Source organism: Heptranchias perlo, chromosome 16 (genome assembly GCF_035084215.1).
Source record: "Heptranchias perlo isolate sHepPer1 chromosome 16, sHepPer1.hap1, whole genome shotgun sequence".
In the NCBI taxonomy this organism is placed as follows: domain Eukaryota; kingdom Metazoa; phylum Chordata; class Chondrichthyes; order Hexanchiformes; family Hexanchidae; genus Heptranchias; species Heptranchias perlo.
The window spans coordinates 56,920,741-56,939,187 of NC_090340.1; the positions used below are offsets into that span (position 1 = coordinate 56,920,741).

At 46.9% G+C, this 18,447-nt stretch overlaps 1 long non-coding RNA gene across 1 annotated transcript in view; it reads right to left on the reverse strand.

Moving 5' to 3' along the window:
* Nucleotides 1-985: 985 nt before the first annotated feature.
* The window catches only part of LOC137333380 (uncharacterized), a 49,141-nt gene continuing 31,679 nt past the window's right edge, over nucleotides 986-18,447 (reverse strand). The window contains exon 3 of the long non-coding RNA XR_010965889.1: nucleotides 986-1,438. This is a non-coding gene — a long non-coding RNA (uncharacterized lncRNA). The remainder of the gene's footprint in view (nucleotides 1,439-18,447) is intronic.

The following is an 18,447-nucleotide window of genomic DNA, read 5'->3' on the forward strand; positions in this document are numbered from 1 at the left end:
TGACCCTTGTTCTGGACCCCCCAGCCAGGGGAAACATCCTCCCTGCATCCAGTCTGACTAGCCCTGTCAGAATTTTATACGTTTCAATGAGATCCCCTCTCATTCTTCTAAACTCTATTGAATATTCTAGTGACCCAATCTCTCCTCATTCAACAGACCTGCCATCCCAGGAATCAGTCTGGTGAACCTTCGCTGCACTCCCTTCTATTGCAAGTATTGCCTTTCTTGGATAAGGAGACCAAAAATGCAAACAGTACTCCAGATGTGGTCTCACCAAGGCCCTGTAAAACTGCAGTAAGACATCCTTGCTCCTGTACTCAAATCCTCTTGCAAAGGCCAACATACCATTTGCCTTCCATCTGCTTGCTGAACTTGCATGTTTGCTTTCAGTGACTGGTGTACAAGGACACCCAGGTCCCTTTGTACATAAACATTTCCCAATCTATCACCATTTAAATAATGCTCTGCCTTTCTGTTTTTGCCTCCGAAGTGGATAACTTCACATTTATCCACGTTATACTGCATCTGCCGTGTATTTGCCCACTCACTCAACTTGTCTAAATCGCCTTGAAGCCTCTTTGCATCCTCCTCACAACTCACAATCCCACCTAGTTTTGCTTTAATTTTGGAGAATAACCTCTTATGTGGGACTTTATCAAAGGCTTTCTTAAAATCCAAATATACCACATCCACTGATTCTCCCTTATCTATTCTAACAATTACATCCTCAAAAAACTCCAATAGGTTTGTCAAACACGATTTCCCTTTCAGAAATCCATGCTGACTTTGTCTAATCCTGGATTGATATTTTTTTAAGTGCCCTGTTATCACATTCTTTATAATTTTCCCTACTTGCATTTATATAGCGCCTTTCACGATCTCAGGACATCCCAAAGTTCTTTACAGCTAATGAAGTACTTTTGAAGTGTAGTCACTGTTGTAATGTAGGGAAATGCAGCAGCCAATATGCACCAAGCAAGCTCCCACAAAAAGCAATGAGATAAATGACCAGATAATCTGTTTTTAACATTGGTTGAGGGACAATTATTGGCTAGGGAACCAGGGAGAATTCTCCTGCTCTTCTTCAAAATAATGCATGGGATCTTTTACGTCCACCTGAGAGGGCAGACGGGGCCTCAGTTTAACATCTCATCTGAAAGACGTTAAACCGAGACATGGGTGAACTAATATACAATTACTTCCCTCCTTAAAATATTCAATAAAATAAAGTTGTGGAGACGATGTCCATTGAACCATCCATCTACTGTCCACACTGGAAAGGCAAAAAAGTCATAGAAAATTTACTTCTCCACTTTCGTGATTAGCGAGATTTCTTGTTAATGGGTAGCAGTTGTAGAACTGATCAATTCACTCATAAATCCTGTGCGGATCCGCAAATCGCTTGGATTATCTGTGCTGCCTCAATAATGAATCCCATCTGTCATAAAAGAAAATGCAGTGGTTCGTTCAAATTGTGCCAACTATCTGTCGGGCAAAGCAAAAGAACAATTATTGGAAAATAATTTCAGTAACGCGTTCACAAAAAATAATTTTAAAAAATAAATCTCGATGCTAAGGCAGAAGCATTTACCTCCAAGAAACTCAACGGTGCAAGTTAACACTTTGCTGTATGTTTCTCAGGAGGAAGAAAAGTTAACTGATTAGCAACTAGCATTATTCCTGTCAATGGACTGCAGTCTCCTTCCATCAATGCATTAATTAAAAAGGAAAGTTTTATTGACGATGCAGTGTTGCAATGCGTTGGAGCTCCGACAAGCTGCTCTGTTTAATACAGGGATGTGGGTTTGTCACTGCCACCCCTCCTCGCACCCAGTTACAGTTTCATCCAGAAGCCCCAGGATGTTCTCATGCAATTGTTAACGGTCTGATTCAAGGAACATAGGAACAGGAGTAGACCATTCAACCCCTCGAGCTTGTTCCGCTATTCAATTAGATCATGGCTGATCTGTAACCTAACTCCATCTATCCGCCTTGGTTCTGTAACCCTTAATATCTTTGCCTAACAAAAATCTATCAATCTCAGTTTCGGAATTTTTAATTGACCCCCAGCCTCGAGCTTTTTGGAGGAAGAGAATTCCAGATTTCCACTATCCTTTGTGTGAAGAAATGCTTCCTGACATCACCCCTGAACAGCCGAGCTCTAATTTTAAGGTTCTGCCCACCTTGTTCTGGACTCTCCCCACCAGGGGAAATAGTTTCTCTCTATCTCCCTACCAACTCCTTTGATCATCTTAAGCACCTCAAATAAATCACCCCTTAATCTTCTATACTCAAGGCAGCAGTGAGAGAGGATTAGGAGCGATTCAGCTGCACATCTCAAGTCAGGAGTGGAGCAGAGCATCGGGCGACCAAGGAAGAGAAAGGTGGAGAAACAGCAAAAACAGAAGTGTCTTGCCATCAAAAAGAAAAGTTTAGAGAGCAAGTTTCCCAAACGTGCTGCTTTCTCAGCACCAGTTATAAATAGGTTTTACACGGAGTGCATTTGTTCCCACAGACTCCCTGAAGCTTTGCTCAGTCAGAATCATCTTTTATTTCGGAGAAGTATTCTACAGAGACGGCAGGAAACTTCTATGATATACATCAGTTTAATCCCCTCCACCATTGCCCTCCGACTTCGCTTCAGGACAATACTGTGCACATTGTCCAGGCTGACACTCCAGTGCAGTATTGAGGGAGTGCCGTCTTTTAGATGAGACGTTAAACTGAGGCCCCCTCAGGTGGACCTAAAAGATCCCCTGGCACTTTTTTGAAGAAGAGCAGGGGAGTTCTCCCCAGTGTCCAGGACAATCTTAATTCCTCAACCAACATCAATACAAAAGAAAACAGATTATCTGGTCATCACATTGCTGTTTATGGGATGTTGCTGTGCGCAAATTGGCGACCACGTTACCCACATTACAATACTGACTACACTTCAAAAGTACTTCATTGGCTGTAAAGTGCTTTGGGATGTCCGGAGATCATGAAAGGCACTATATAGAATCATAGAATCATAGAAGTTTACAACATGGAAACAGGCCCTTCGGCCCAACATGTCCATGTCGCCCAGTTTATACCACTAAGCTAGTCCCAATTGCCTGCACTTGGCCCATATCCCTCTATACCCATCTTACCCATGTAACTGTCCAAATGCTTTTTAAAAGACAAAATTGTACCCACCTCTACTACTGCCTCTGGCAGCTCGTTCCAGACACTCACCACCCTTTGAGTGAAAAAATTGCCCCTCTGGACCCTTTTGTATCTCTCCCCTCTCACCTTAAATCTATGTCCCCTCGTTATAGACTCCCCTACCTTTGGGAAAAGATTTTGACTATCTACCTTATCTATGCCCCTCATTATTTTATAGACTTCTATAAGATCACCCTTAACCTCCTACTCTCCAGGGAAAAAAGTCCCAGTCGATCTAACCTCTCCCTATAAGTCAAACCATCAAGTCCCAGCAGCATCCTAGTAAATCTTTTCTGCACTCTTTCTAGTTTAATAATATCCTTTCTATAATAGAGTGACCAGAACTGTACACAGTACTCCAAGTGTGGCCGAACTAATGTCTTGTACAACTTCAACAAGACATCCCAACTCCTGTATTCAATGTTCTGACCAATGAAACCAAGCAAGCTGAATGCCTTCTTCACCACCCTATCCACCTGTGACTCCACTTTCAAGGAGTTATGAACCTGTACTCCTAGATCTCTTTGTTCTATAACTCTCCCCAACGCCCTACCATTTCCCATCCTGGCCTGCATGGCTCAGTAACAGTGACTCACGGGGCAAGTTCTTTCTTTATTTAGAAACATAGAAAATAGGAGCAGGAGTAGGCCATTCGGCCCTTCGAGCCTGCTCCGCCATTCAATATGATCTTGGTTGATCCTCTATCTCAATACCATATTCCTGCTCTCTCCCCATACCCCTTGATGCCTTGTGTCTAGAAATTTATCTATCTCCTTCTTAAATAGATTCAGTGACTTGGCCTCCACAGCCTTCTGTGGTAGAGAATTCCACAGGTTCACCACCCTGTGAGTGAAGAAATTTCTCCTCATCTCAGTCCTAAATGTCCTACCCCCGTATCCTGAGACTGTGACCCCATGTTCGAGACCCCCAGCCAGGGGAAACAGCCTCCCTGCATCCAGTCTGTCTAGCCCTGTCAGAATTTTATATGTTTCAATGAGAACCCCTCTCATTCTTCTAAACTCAAGTGAATACAGGCCCAGTCGACCCAATCTCTCCTCATATGACAGTCCTGTCATGCCAGGGATCAGTCTGGTGAACCTTCGCTGCACTCCCTCTATGGCAAGTATATCCGTTCTTAGGTAAGGAGACCAAAACTGCACACAATACTCCAGGTGTAGTCTCACCAAGGCCCTGTATAACTGCAGTAAGACCAGCAAGACATCCTTGCTCCTGTACTCAAATCCTCTTGCAATGAAGGCCAACATACCATTTGCCTTCCTAACTGCTTGCTGAACCTGCATGTTTGCTTTCAGTGACTGGTGTACAAGGACACCCAGGTCCCTTTGTACATCAACATTTCCCAATCTATCACCATTTAAATAATACTCTGCCTTTCTGTTTTTGCTTCCGAAGTGGATAACTTCACATTTATCTACGTTATACTGCATCTGCCATGTATTTGCCCACTCACTCAACTTGTCTTTTTTTTTTTATTCGTTCACGGGATGTGGGCGTCGCTGGCGAGGCCAGCATTTATTGCCCATCCCTAATTGCCCTCGAGAAGGTGGTGGTGAGCCGCCTTCTTGAACCGCTGCAGTCCTGATAGGAAGGGAGTTCCAGGATTTTGACCCAGCGACACAATGAATGGGAGGACCCTAGGCAAGACAGAGGGTCAGAGGGATCTCGGTGTGCAAGTTCACAGATCCCTGAAGGCGGCGGAACAGGTAGATAAGGTGGTAAAGAAGGCATATGGGATACTTGCCTTTATTAGCCGAGGCATAGAATATAAGAGCAAGGAGGTTATGATGGAGCTGTATAAAACACTGGTTAGGCCACAGCTGGAGTACTGTGTGCAGTTCTGGTCGCCACACTACAGGAAGGATGTGATCGCTTTGGAGAGGGTGCAGAGGAGATTCACCAGGATGTTACCAGGGCTGGAGCGCTTCAGCTATGAAGAGAGACTGGGAAGATTGGGTTTGTTTTCCTTGGAGCAGAGGAGGCTGAGGGGGGACATGATTGAGGTGTACAAAATTATGAGGGGCATAGATAGGATGGATACTGAGGAGCTTTTTCCCTTCGTTGAGGGTTCTATAACAAGGGGGCATAGATTCAAGGTAAAAGGCAGGAGGTTCAGAGGGGATTTGAGAAAGAACTTTTTCACCCAGAGGGTGGTTGGAGTCTGGAACTCACTGCCTGAGAGGGTTGTGGAGGCAGGAACCCTCACAACGTTCAAGAAGCATTTGGATGAGCACTTGAAATGCCATAGCATACAAGGCTACGGACCAAATGCTGGAATATGGGATTAGATTAGACTGGGCTTGATGGCCAGCGCGGACATGATGGACCGAAGGGCCTCTATCCGTGCTGTATAACTCTATGACTATGACAATGAAGGAACGGCGATATATTTCCAAGTCGGGATGGTGTGTGACTTGGAGGGGAACGTGCAGGTGGTGTTGTTCCCGTGTGCCTGCTGCTCTTGTCCTTCTAGGTGGTAGAGGTCGCGGGTTTGGGAGGTGCTGTCGAAGAAGCCTTGGCGAGTTGCTGCAGTGCATCCTGTGGATGGTACACACTGCAGCCACTGTGCGCCGGTGGTGAAGGGAGTGAATGTTTAGGGTGGTGGATGGGGTGCCAATCAAGCGGGCTGCTTTATCTTGGATGGTGTCGAGCTTCTTGAGTGTTGTTGGAGCTGCACTCATCCAAGCAAGTGGAGAGTATTCCATCACACTCCTGATTTGTGCCTTGTAGATGGTGGAAAGGCTTTGGGGAGTCAGGAGGTGAGTCACTCGCTGCAGAATACCCAGCCTCTGACCTGCTCTCGTAGCCACAGTATTTATATGGCTGGTCCAGTTAAGTTTCTGATCAATGGTGACCCCCAGGATGTTGATGGTGGGGGATTCGGTGATGGTAATGCGTTGAATGTCAGGGGGAGGTGGTTAGACTCTCTCTTGTTGGAGATGGTCATTGCCTGGCACTTATCTGGCGCGAATGTTACTTGCCACTTATGAGCCCAAGCCTGGATGTTGTCCAGGTCTTGCTGCATGCGGGCTCGGACTGCTTCATTATTTGAGGGGTTGCGAATGGAACTGAACACTGTGCAGTCATCAGCGAACATCCCCATTTCTGACCTTATGATGGAGGGAAGGTCATTGATGAAGCAGCTGAAGATGGTTGGGCCTAGGACACTAACCTGAGGAACTCCTGCAGCAATGTCCTGGGGCTGAGACGATTGGCCTCCAACAACCACTACCATCGCCTTGAAGCCTCTTTGCATCCTCCTCACAACTCAAAATCCCACCTAGTTTTGTGTTGTCAGCATACTTGGAAATATTACATTTGGTTCCCTCATCCAAATCATTGATATATATTGTGAATAGCTGGGGCCCAAGCACTGATCCCTGCGGTACCCCACGAGTCACCGCCTGCCACCCCGAAAAAGACCCATTTATTCCTACTCTCTGTTTCCTGTCTGTTAACCAATTCTCAATCCATACCAGTATATTACCACCAATCCCATGTGCTTTAATTTTGCACACTAACCTCTTGGGCCCGATTTTACCAGGGGTGCGGGTTCCCGGCGGGCAGGCCTGCGGGCACGTACCAAACGCGCCCGGTGAAATTAGTGGGTTGCCCGCTCGATCGCAGCAGGCAATCCACTAATTGGAGCCACTTACCTGCTCCTCCGGGTTCCCCACTGCTGATCTGCGCGTCGGGCGGGCTGCGCATGCGCAGTAAGATCTGTCAGCTGGAGGCGCTCTATTTAAAGGGGCAGTCCTCCACTGACAGATGCTGCCACAAAACGTAAAAATTACAGCATGGAGCAGCCCAGGGGGAAGGCTGCTCCCAGTTTAATGATGCCTCACCCCAGGTATCATTAGATGGGGTGAGGAGGAGGGGGAGGACAGAGATCTTCCCCCCAGCGGCCGGGAGAAAGCGGCCTGCCTCTGCCACCAAGAAGGCCTGGCCCGAGGTGGCAGAGGGGTCAGCTGCGCCATCAACATATCGCCCACCTGCATACAGTGCAGGTGGCGCACCAATGACCTCAGTAGGTCAGCCACAGTGAGAACACGTAGTCTTTCCCCTACACTCCGCCTGCCACATCACTGCCCCCACCCCACATCTCCTTCTGCACTGCCAACACTACTCTGTCACATCACCCCTCATACCCACTCAAACATCATCCTCATCTTACCTGCACCTACTCACCTCGCCAGTACTCACCCCGCCACTAACACGCAACCCAATCCTCATACAATCTCATGGCTCTATCCCATACTCACCCTCTCGTGCATCTCCCTCACGGCCAGCCTCACTCAACCTGCCACCACCTGTGCTGCAGCCACAGGGCATGCATCACATATGTGCAGTAGGCAGCGTAAGGCAAACGTGCCGTGAGCATGAAGGGGATGCACAAGAGTGTCTGAGGGTCTGTCATGGTTCGTACTTCTATTGAATTAAATAACAACTCACATCACACATTATATTGGCTCCACTAGTGCCATGTCCTCGCGAATCCTGTCCGGTTTGTGCAATAATGCCCACTCCTGGGTATCCCTATGAGGACCCACCACTGATGCCACACAGTGTGTCACTGCAGAGTGGGTGTAGATGTATTTGCAGGGCTCATCTGCGCAGACGACAGAGACACCGGGGATGTCCCCGGTTGCAGCCTGGAAGGCTGTGGAGGTGCCCTCACGGGCACCGAAACACAGGGGGCGTCGGCCCAAAGCATCTACCAGGTCAGGGCATGAACAGGAGCAACCTGCCACCACCTCTGCTGGAGCCACAGGGGTATCACCACGTAGGGGTACCAGGAAACAAGAACCCAAAGTTCCGTGAGCACACAGGGATTGCACCAGGGTGTTTGTCTATTTGTTATCTTTTTATTTCCAGTCTTTGAATGGCAACACGAAATAAAGTCACTTTTTCGCACCAATGCTGCCACCTCTTGTCCATAATTCTGCGGCTTGTGCAATATGTCCCTTCCGTGCGCCTCAGCATGACGACGACCACCCCGTCCCACCCATTGGGCATAATCCAGTGGGTGCAGGTGTACAGGCACCACTCTTCTGTGGAGGGAGCCTGTATGGACCCTCGTCTGTGCACGTTATGACATGTGAACGCCTCACACAGTGTGATGTTAGGAGAACCGTTGGCATATGAGTGCCTCCCTGGCCTGACGAGCACGCAGGTGAGCCGGTGTTCGGGCCATGGGTCGTTCCTCCTCCTCTCGCTCGTGCTCGGACTCTTCCTCCTCCTCCTCCTCCTCCTCCTCCTCCTCATTGTCGTCCTCAATGTGGGTGGCGGGTGTGCATGGGGACTCCTCCAGCGGCACCCCTCTCTGTAGTGCCATGTTGTGCAGGGCACAGCAGACAACTATAATTCGGCCCACTCGGAGTGGCGTGTATTGGAGCGCTCCCCCGGAACGATCAAGGCACCTGAAGCACATCTTGAGCAGCCCTTTAGCCTGCTCAATTGTAGACCTGGTAGCAATGTGGCTGTCGTTATATCGACGCTGCGGCTCGGTAATGGGGTTCCTCAGAGGTGTCAATAGCCACGTGTCCAGGGGATATCCCTTGTCGCCGAGGAGCCAGCCGTTGCCGGTGTTGGGTGCGTGGAAGAGGGGCGGGACGGTGGACTCCCTGAGGACGAAGGCATCGTGGCAGCTGCCAGGGTATCTGGCGCACACGTGTGGGAATCTCTGGCGGTGGTCACAAATGAGCTGGGCGTTCATGGAGTGATACCCCTTCCTGTTGATGAACAGCCCTGGCTCATGCGGAGGTACCCGTATGGCGATGTGGGTGCAGTCGATTACACCATGTACCCGTGGGAAGCCAGCCATGGCATGGAATCCCACCGCCCTCTACATCTGGCTGCGCTCGTCCATGGCGAAGTTGATGTAGTGCAAGGCCCTGCGGAACAACCCATCGGTGACCTGCCTTATGCACTTGTGTGCGGAGGACTGACAGACCCCGGTGATGTCCCCGATGGCACCCTGGAAGGATCCGGAGGCGAAGAAGTTGAGGGCAGTGGTGACTCTGACGGCGACAGGTAAGAAGATGCTGCTTGGTCCATCCGGGAGCAGCTCGTCATTGAGGAGGCTGCAGATGTCGGCGACTACCTGGCGAGTGACTCTGAGCCTCCGTATGCACTGCTCCTCGGAGAGGTCCATGAAGCTGAGCCTCGGTCTGTAGACCCTGTGCGGAGGGTAGTGCCTCCTGCGACGCATCTCTCTCTGCGGTAGCCCTCCCTCCTGCTGTGCAGGTGGGTGTGCCACAGCACCGTGTGGGGGGGCTCCACGCCGCTGAGGCGGACGGCGTGGACTGCGAGGCTGCTGAGGCTGTTCGTCCTCCGAGGATGTCGAAGCGGCCCCCATCTGGCAGGTGTTGGTCTGAGGGGTTGTGCACGGTAGGTAGGTGTATCCTCGCACTGGGGCTGCGGTTCCATGTTGGTGTATCTTCTGGCTTGGAAGGGGGTTGTGGAGGGCAGGGGTTGCCCTATGTGACGGAGTGGCCTCCTGCGTTGATGAAGGGTCTCCCCCCCGCTGTGGAGTGCACCTTGGCAGCTGCCACAGGCTGCTGGCTGCAACACGTCCGGTTGGAGTGAGACCGTTTCCCCCAGTATGTGAAACAGTCTGAGTTGAAGGTAAAATCCCACACTTCCGAATAAGACAGCTGAATCAGGTCATTTAATGACCTGAACAAGCAAAGTAAATACACTCAAGTGGCATCCCACTGGCTTTAATTGCCTGCGGGATTCCCACCAGCGGGGCCTGCGCACGCAGCCCCGCACGTCAGCGTGGAACCCGGAAGTGGCCGGGATCGCGGCGCGTTCCGGTCCCGCACCTGGGGATCGGGATTATCGAGGCCCCCCCGCCGAGAACACACACGAAACCCGATGCTAAAATCGGGCCCCTTATGTGGGACTTTATCAAAGGCCTTCTGAAAATCCAAATAAATCACATCCACTGGTTCTCCCTTATCTATTCTACTAGTTACATCCTCAAAAAACTCCAGTAGGTTTGTCAAACATGATTTCCCTTTCACAAATCCATGTTGACTTTGTCTAATCCCATTGATATTTTCTAAATGTGCTGTTATCACATCCTTTATAATAGACTCTAGCATTTTCCCTACTACTGATGTTAGGCTAACCGGTCTGTAGTTCCCTGTTTTCTCTCTCCCTTCTTTTTTTAAATAGTAGGGTTACATTTGCCACCCTCCAATCTGCAGGAACTGTTCCATAATCTATAGAATTTTGGAAGATGACAACTAATGCATCCACTATTTCCATGGCTACCTCTTTTAGTACTCTGGGATGCAGATTATCAGGTCCTGGAGATTCATCAGCTTTCAGTCCCATTAATTTCTCCAGCACTAATTTTTTTACTAATACTAATTTCCTTTAATTCCTCCTTCTCACTCGTCCTTTGGTTCCCAAGCATTTCTGGGAAGTTATTTGTGTCCTCTTCCGTGAAGACAGAACCAAAGTATTTATTTAATTGCTCTGCCATTTCCCTGTTCCCCATTATAAATTCTCCCGTTTCTGACTGTAAGGGACCTACATTTGTCTTCACTAATCTTTTTCTTTTGGCATACTTGTAGAAGCTGTTACAGGCCACTTTTATGTTCCTTGCAAGTTTACTCTCATACTCTATTTTTCCCCTCTTAATCAATCTCTTGGTCCTTTTTGCTGAATTCTAAACTACTCCTAATCCTCAGGCTTGCTACTTTTTCTGGCAACTTTATATGACTCTTCTTTGGATCTAATACTATCCTTAATTTCTTCTGTTAGCCATGGTTGGGCCGCTTTTCCTTTTGTGTTTTTGCACCAGAAAGGAATGTATAATTGTTGCAATTCAAGCATTTGTTCCTTAAATGTTAGCCATTGCCTATCCACTGTCATGCCTTTCAATGAAGCTTCCCAATCTATCATAGCCAATTCACTCCTCATACCTTCGTAGTTTCCTTTGTTTAGATTTAGGACCCTAGTTTCGGATTGGACTACTTCACTTTCCATCTTAAAGAAGAATTCTATCATGTTATGGTCACTCTTCCCTAAAGGACCCCGCACAACAAGATTAATTAACCCCTTCTCATTGCACAATACCCAATCTAGGATCGCCTGTTCCCTGGTTGGCTCCTCAATGTACTGGTCTAAAAAACCATCTCGTACGCACTCCAGGAATTCATCCTCCACAGTATTTTTGCTAATTTGGTTTGGCCAGTCTATATGCAGATTAAAGTCCCACATGATTACATGCATCTCTAATTTCCTGTTTGATCCCATCCCCTACATTACCACTACCGTTTGGAGGCCTATAGACAACTCCCACCAGTGTTTTCTGCCTCTTCGTGCTTCTTAACTCCACCCAGACTGATTCTACATTTTGATTTTCTGAGCCAATATCCTTTCTCACTATTGCTCTGATTTCATCCTTTACTAACAACGCCACCCCACCTCCTTTTCCTTTTTGCCTGTCCTTCCTAAATATTGAATACCCTTGGATATTCAGCTCCCAGCCTTGGTCACCTTGCAGCCATGTCTCTGTAATTGCTATTATATCATATCCGTTTACATCTATTTGCCCTGTTAACTCGTCTACCTTATTACGAATGCTTCGTGCATTCAGATACAGTGCCTTTAGATTTGTCTTCTTAACATTTTTTTGTACTACGGCCCTATTTGTCTTATTACCATTTTTTCTTACTCGGACCCTATTTGTTGTCTTTTGTTTGTACGCTCTGTCCCTTCCTGACACAATCTGGTTATCCTTATCCCAATCACTTTCCTGCACTGCTTCTTTGTCTTTTCTCTTTAGCATTCTAGATTCCTCTCCACCAGGACCCTCCCCCACCCCTTATTTAGTGTAAAGCCCTATCTACCTCCCTAGTTATTCGATTCGCTAGAACTCTGGTCCCAGTATGGTTCAGGTGTAGTCCATCCCAACGGAACAGCCCTCTCTTTCCCCAGTACTGGTGCCAGTGTCCCACGAATCGAAACCCACTTCTCCCACACCAATCTTTGAGCCACGCATTCATCTCCCTGATCCTATTGACCCTATGCCTATTTGCTCGTAGCTCAGGTAATAATCCAGAGATTATTACCTTTGTGGTTCTGCTTTTTAATTTAGTCCCTAGCTGCTCAAACTCTCTCAGCAGAATCTTTTACTTAGTCCTACCTATGTCGATGGTACCCACGTGGACCACGACAACTGGATCCTCCCCCTCCCTAAAGGGAATTAGGGGTTATGGGGAGCGGGCAGGAAATTGGACATGAAGCTGAGTTCGGATCGGTCAATGCCCTGTGGGTGGCGGAGAGGGCCCAGGGGCTGTGTGGCCGGGTCCTGCTCCGACTTCTTGTGTTCTTTAGATTTGTGGTTGGGATCAGATCAGCCATGATCTTATTGAATGGCGGAGCAGGCTCGAGGGGCCGATTGGCCTACTCCTGCTCCAATTTCTTATGTTCTTATGTTCTTATGTTCTCCCACTCCAAGTTCTTCTCCAGCCTGGAGATGTCCTTAACCCTGGCACTGGGTAGGCAATATAGCCTTCGGGAACATGCTCCTGGCTGCAGAGAAGTGTCTATCTCCCTAACTATACTGTCGCCTACGACAACCACCTTCCTTTTCACTCCCCCACTTGAACGGCTTCCTGTACCACGGTGCTGTGGTAAGTTTGCTCGTCCTCCCCGCACTTGTCCACAAGGGTTGTAAGAACCTCAAATCTATTGGACAAGCCCAGGGACTGAGGCTCCTGCAATCCTATCTCTTGGATCCCTGTACCCTAAAAAGTTGTGGGGGGGGGGTGGGGAGTTTAGCGAAAGTAAAGGATAAAAATAAGAAACGCAATATTTAGCAACGAGTTCATGGCAGCACGTATCGAAGCTCACTCCACTAACTTAAAATTGTAAAAAAAAAATGGCCTTGGAATGATACTGGGGATAATTGTGTACAAACGCATATCACATTTGTCTAAAATTCCTTTGTCTGCTATTTTAGCAGATGCACTAGAGCTATTAATTTTAAATGGGCTAATGCCTTTGCTGAAACAGCAGGAAGGAATTTCAGGCAATCACTAAGTGTTCATTCACTAGAGTCCTGCAGTGTAATTTCAGAGCCGAAGAAAATTAAATGATGAGATTTTATATATATATGGATAAAAGGGGGAAATAAAAAGAGACTGATTGATTCGCAGAGTCCAGTTTTCTCTCCTCCTCTCCTGAAGGTGCTGACACAGGTGGAGATTGTGGTTATTCACCTAACTGACCTTTCTGCATTGGCGAGCTTACACAGTGAATGTCAACAGGTGATTTGACCACCATGGCGGGGGAGGGAAAGGGATGGGAGGGGGTTAGAGCTGAGCCTCATCCTTTTCACACTGACAATCTCGCTCTCACACTCTCACGTATTTTTCCAACAGAGAACTGGCCAACAATTGGGCCCTGGCCAATTTGAATATTGAAACCAATCGCAGTGGCCCAATTCCCATTCCTGCTGACATCAGTGAACGCAGCACCGACCAGCGACTGAACCTGGCACCGTGCCCATCTGTATGGCTCAGTTCCACACAGGCCTGTGCATTTACCCATTGAACTATTGGTCGAGTGCGACTGATTTTCTAAAAACAAAATCGAAGCATCAATGAAAGGTCTTTTCTGTAAGGGATTCAGTAATGAAAATAGATCTTCAATAATTACTGGCTACCAACTAATTGCTATTTTACACAGGTTGTCATTGCTCTGCTTTTTCTCCCCTGAAACTTAAGCCCATTAAGTACCCAGAACTAAATCGTACAGCAATGTAATGTTGAACTGTTCTAATGAAAGACTAAACAAACGAAGACTTGCATCTATATAGTGCCTTTCATGACCTCAGAACGTCCCAGACCACTTTACAGCCAATGAAGTACTTTGATGTGTAGTCACTTTTGTAAAGTAGGAAATGTCCGCTCGTATGCGTACAGCAAGGTCCCACAAACAGCAATGCGATAATAACCAGGTAATCTAATTTAGTGATGTTGGTTGAGCGATAAATGTTGGCTAGAACATTCCCTGTTCTTCTTTAAAGTAGTGCCATGGGATCTTTTACGTCCACCAGAGAGGGCAGATGCGGCTTTGGTTTAACATCTCATCTGAAAGACGGCACCTCCGACAGTGCAGCACTCCCTCAGGCACTGCACTGGGGGAGCGTCAGCCTGGATTTTATGCTCATGTCTCTGGAGTGAGACTTGAACCCACAACCTTCTGACTCAGAGGCGAGAGTGCTACCCACTGAGCCAATGATGGCACTGTCATATTTGTAACAGTGCATTGAATGTATAACATGCTTGAAGTCACTTTACTATGTCAAATGGTGGAGTTATAACACGTTATTTCCTGACCTTAAGTAAATTGCTGATAATGACTGTACTGTGGCATTGCTCATCGTGACTGGTTTCTAACATGGAGGCGCCAATTACCAATGGGATGCTTGAGTCATGTGCAGTGCCCAACTTGGGAAACCCAGTAGTGGAAACAGCTGATCTCCTGGTGGGGAATAAAGTAATGAAAAAGGCAGAGAATGCTCTTAGCTCTCTCAGCGGGCAGTCCCCTCCTGCTCTCCTCATCGCTGCTCAGCAGTCTGAGTAAAGTACATCAGCTTAAGTAAGGGATCAGTGCAAGGGCAGGCTCTCATCTGTTTTTGGTTTTGTTGTGTGATTGAGCATGTGACTAGTACCTCATAATTAATACCAACCAAATTGAAAAGACAGCAGCAACTGTATTTCCATTCATCATTGCAGACACAAAACTTTCACAGAAGAGGACACAAATAACTGACCAGAAATGCTAGGGAACCAGGGGCGAGTGAGAAGGAGGAATTAAAGGAAATTAGTATTAGTTAAAAAAAGAGTGCTGGAGAAATTAATGGGACTGAAAGTCGATAAATCCCCAGGACCTGATAATCTACACCCCAGAGTACTAAAAGAGGTCGCCATGGAAATAGTGGATGCATTAGTTGTCATCTTCCAAAATTCTATAGATTATGGAACAGTTCCTGCAGAATGGAGGGTGGCAAATGTAACCCTACTATTTAAAAAAGGAGGGAGAAAACAGGGAACTACAGACCGGTTAGCCTAACATCAGTAGTAGGGAAAATGCTAGAGTCTATTGTAAAGGATGTGATAACAGGACACTTAGAAAATATCAATGGGATTAGACAAAGTCAACATGGATTTATAAAAGGAAAATCATGTTTGACAAACTTACTGGAGTTTTTTTGAGGATGTAACTGGTAGAATAGATAAGGGAGAACCAGTGCTTGTGGTTTATTTGGATTTTCAGAAGGCCTTCGAAAAAGTCCCACATAAGAGGTTATTGAGCAAAATTAAAGCAAAACTAGGTGGGATTGTGAGTTGTGAGGAGGATGCAAAGAGGCTTCAAGGCAAAAATAAAGCACATGGGATTGGGGGTAATATACTGGCATAGATTGAAAATTGGTTAACAGACAGGAAACAGAGAGTAGGAATAAATGGGTCTTTTTTGGGGTGGCAGGCGGTGACTCGTGGGGTACCGCAGGGATCAGTGCTTGGGCCCCAGCTATTCACAATATTTATCAATGATTTGGATGAGGGAACCAAATGTAATATTTCCAAGTATGCTGATGACACAAAACTAGGTAGGATTGTGAGTTGTGAGGAGGATGCAAAGAGGCTTCAAGGCGATTTAGACAAGTTGAGTGAGTGGGCAAATGCATGGCAGATGCAGTATAACATGGATAAATGTGAAGTTATCCACTTCGGAAGGAAAAACAGAAAGGCAGAGTATTATTTAAATAGTGATAGATTGGGAAATGTTGATGTACAAAGGGACCTGGGTGTCCTTGTACACCAGTCACTGAAAGCAAACATGCAGGTGCAGCAAACAGTTAGGAAGGCAAATGGTATGCTGGCCTTCATTGCAAAAGGATTTGAGTACAGGAGCAAGGATGTCTTACTGCAGTTATACAGGGCCTTGGTGAGACCACACCTGGAGTATTGTGTGCAGTTTTGGTCTCCTTACCCAAGAAAGGATATACTTGCCATAGAGGGAGTGCAGTGAAGGTTCACCAGACTGATTCCTGGGATGGCAGGACTGTCGTATAAGGAGAGATTGGGTCGACTAGGCCTGTATTCACTCGAGTTTAGAAGAATGAGAGGGGATCTTATTGAAACGTATAAAATTCTGACAGGGCTAGACAGACTGGATGCAGGGAGGACATTTCCCCTGGCTGGGGGGGGGGTCTAGAACGAGGGGTCACAGTCTCAGGATACGGGGTAGGACATTTAGGACTGAGATGAGGAGAAATTTCTTTACTCAGAGGGTGGTGAACCTGTGGAATTCTCCTGCACAGGAGGCTGTGAAGGCCAAGTCACTGAATATATTTAAGAAGGAGCTAGATAAATTTCTAGACACAAAAGGCAACAAGGAGTATGGGGAGAGAGCGGGAATATGGTATTGAGATAGAGGATCAGCCATGATCATATTGAATGGCGGAGCAGGCTCGAAGGGCCGAATGACCTACTCCTGCTCCTATTTTCTAGGTTTCAATGTTTATATAGAAAAACATGCCCTTGCTGGCACAGGTGAGTCTCCATCAGTAACCCGTTGGAAGTACTTCTGTCTTTATTTTGTCAGAGTAGGTTTACTTAAATAAAGGGGGTAGATCATCCTGGGAACTGGCTGCGAGGAGAATGTAAGCTTCACAGTGTGAGGGATCTAAATTAACACACACGGAACGGAATTTGATGCTGCATCCCTGCTGGGTTGCTGACTTTTATCTCTACTGATGTTAATTAAGCTCCCTTTCACGATCAGGTGCAGTAACTCCTTAAAAGCTAAACAGAATCACACGGGTAAAGATGCAGGGTCTCCAAGGGAAGCATGGCACAAATCGGATTGATTCACCATGACAGACAAAAACTAGCGCTGTGATAAAAATTCACAATATTTAGAAGATTGTAATGCAGCCAGGTATTAGTCAGTGATCAGGGCAACTCAAGAACCCGTCCCACTTCTTCAATTAAATAATCATTCATGGATAACTCTGTTGGCTAAAAAAACAAAAATTTATGCAACTTTTTGGGCCATTAACTGGTAGAATACATTTTTTTTTTACAATGAGGCCAAACGGACGACGATGGTATTCTGTTGTCGACTTTTAACCCGTTTGAAGTGGACAGACTGAACTTTCTGCCTCCGTTACCCAGAACAGGACGGAATGTAAGGGGGTTCAGCTGTGTTCCCCTGTATTAATCAACTGCCCTCCCACCTCAGCAATCTTTACCTCAAACCTCGTTTAGTTACAACAGATGAAACTCCCCACTCATTTCCATTGGTGTGTGGTGTGGTGGGGTGGGGTGGGGTGGAGCTGGCTCAGTAGAAAAGATGGTGGCTTGGAACTCCAGGATCTGGATTTGTATCCGAACGAAATGAAGGGGATCACAGGCAGCTCTACCTTCGCTCTCCCGCCATGCACAAAATGGGAAACAAACTTTAGAAATCCATTCCCTAATGATGTTGAGTTACCACACGCGGGCATGTACGAAGCTATCGCCACAGACTTCATTGTCAATGTATAGACCACATTGAAGAACACTTTGTCTTTGTATTCCACTCAACAGAAAAGGCTAACCTTTTCAGATCTGGTGCAACGTTCTACTGCAGGCCTGATGGCTTAATGATCACTGAATTAACAAAATCGATGGACCTCTAGCACAGAGCTACAATGTTTCTGTGGTCAAACATCGGATGAGTCAATAAACTGTTAATATAATTATACCCTCGCCAGTCAGACAGGGATTGTACTGCTTCATCACCCCTGCTTATTGAGTCTGAATAATATTCTGATTAAGACAATGGATGTGCATACTGGGCTTTAATTGCTGTTCGCTTGAATCCCCTGTACTTACCAGGCTTGCTCAGAAACCCAGTGCAACGCGAGTCTCTGAATGTCAGCTGTGGCTCAGTGGTGGTCTCTGGAGTGGGACTTGAGCACAAAATCTAGGATGGCACTGCAGTGTGTTACTGAGGGAGTGCTACACTGTTGGAGGTGCCGTCTTTCAGATGAAACATTAAACCGAGGCCCCGTCTGCCCTCTCAGGTGGATGTAAAAGATCCCACGGCACTATTTTGAAGAAGGGCAGGGGCGTTCTCCCTGGTGTCCAGATCAATATTTATTCCTCCACCAACATCACTAAAAGAAACAGATTATCTGGTTATTGTCACATTGCTGTGCATAAA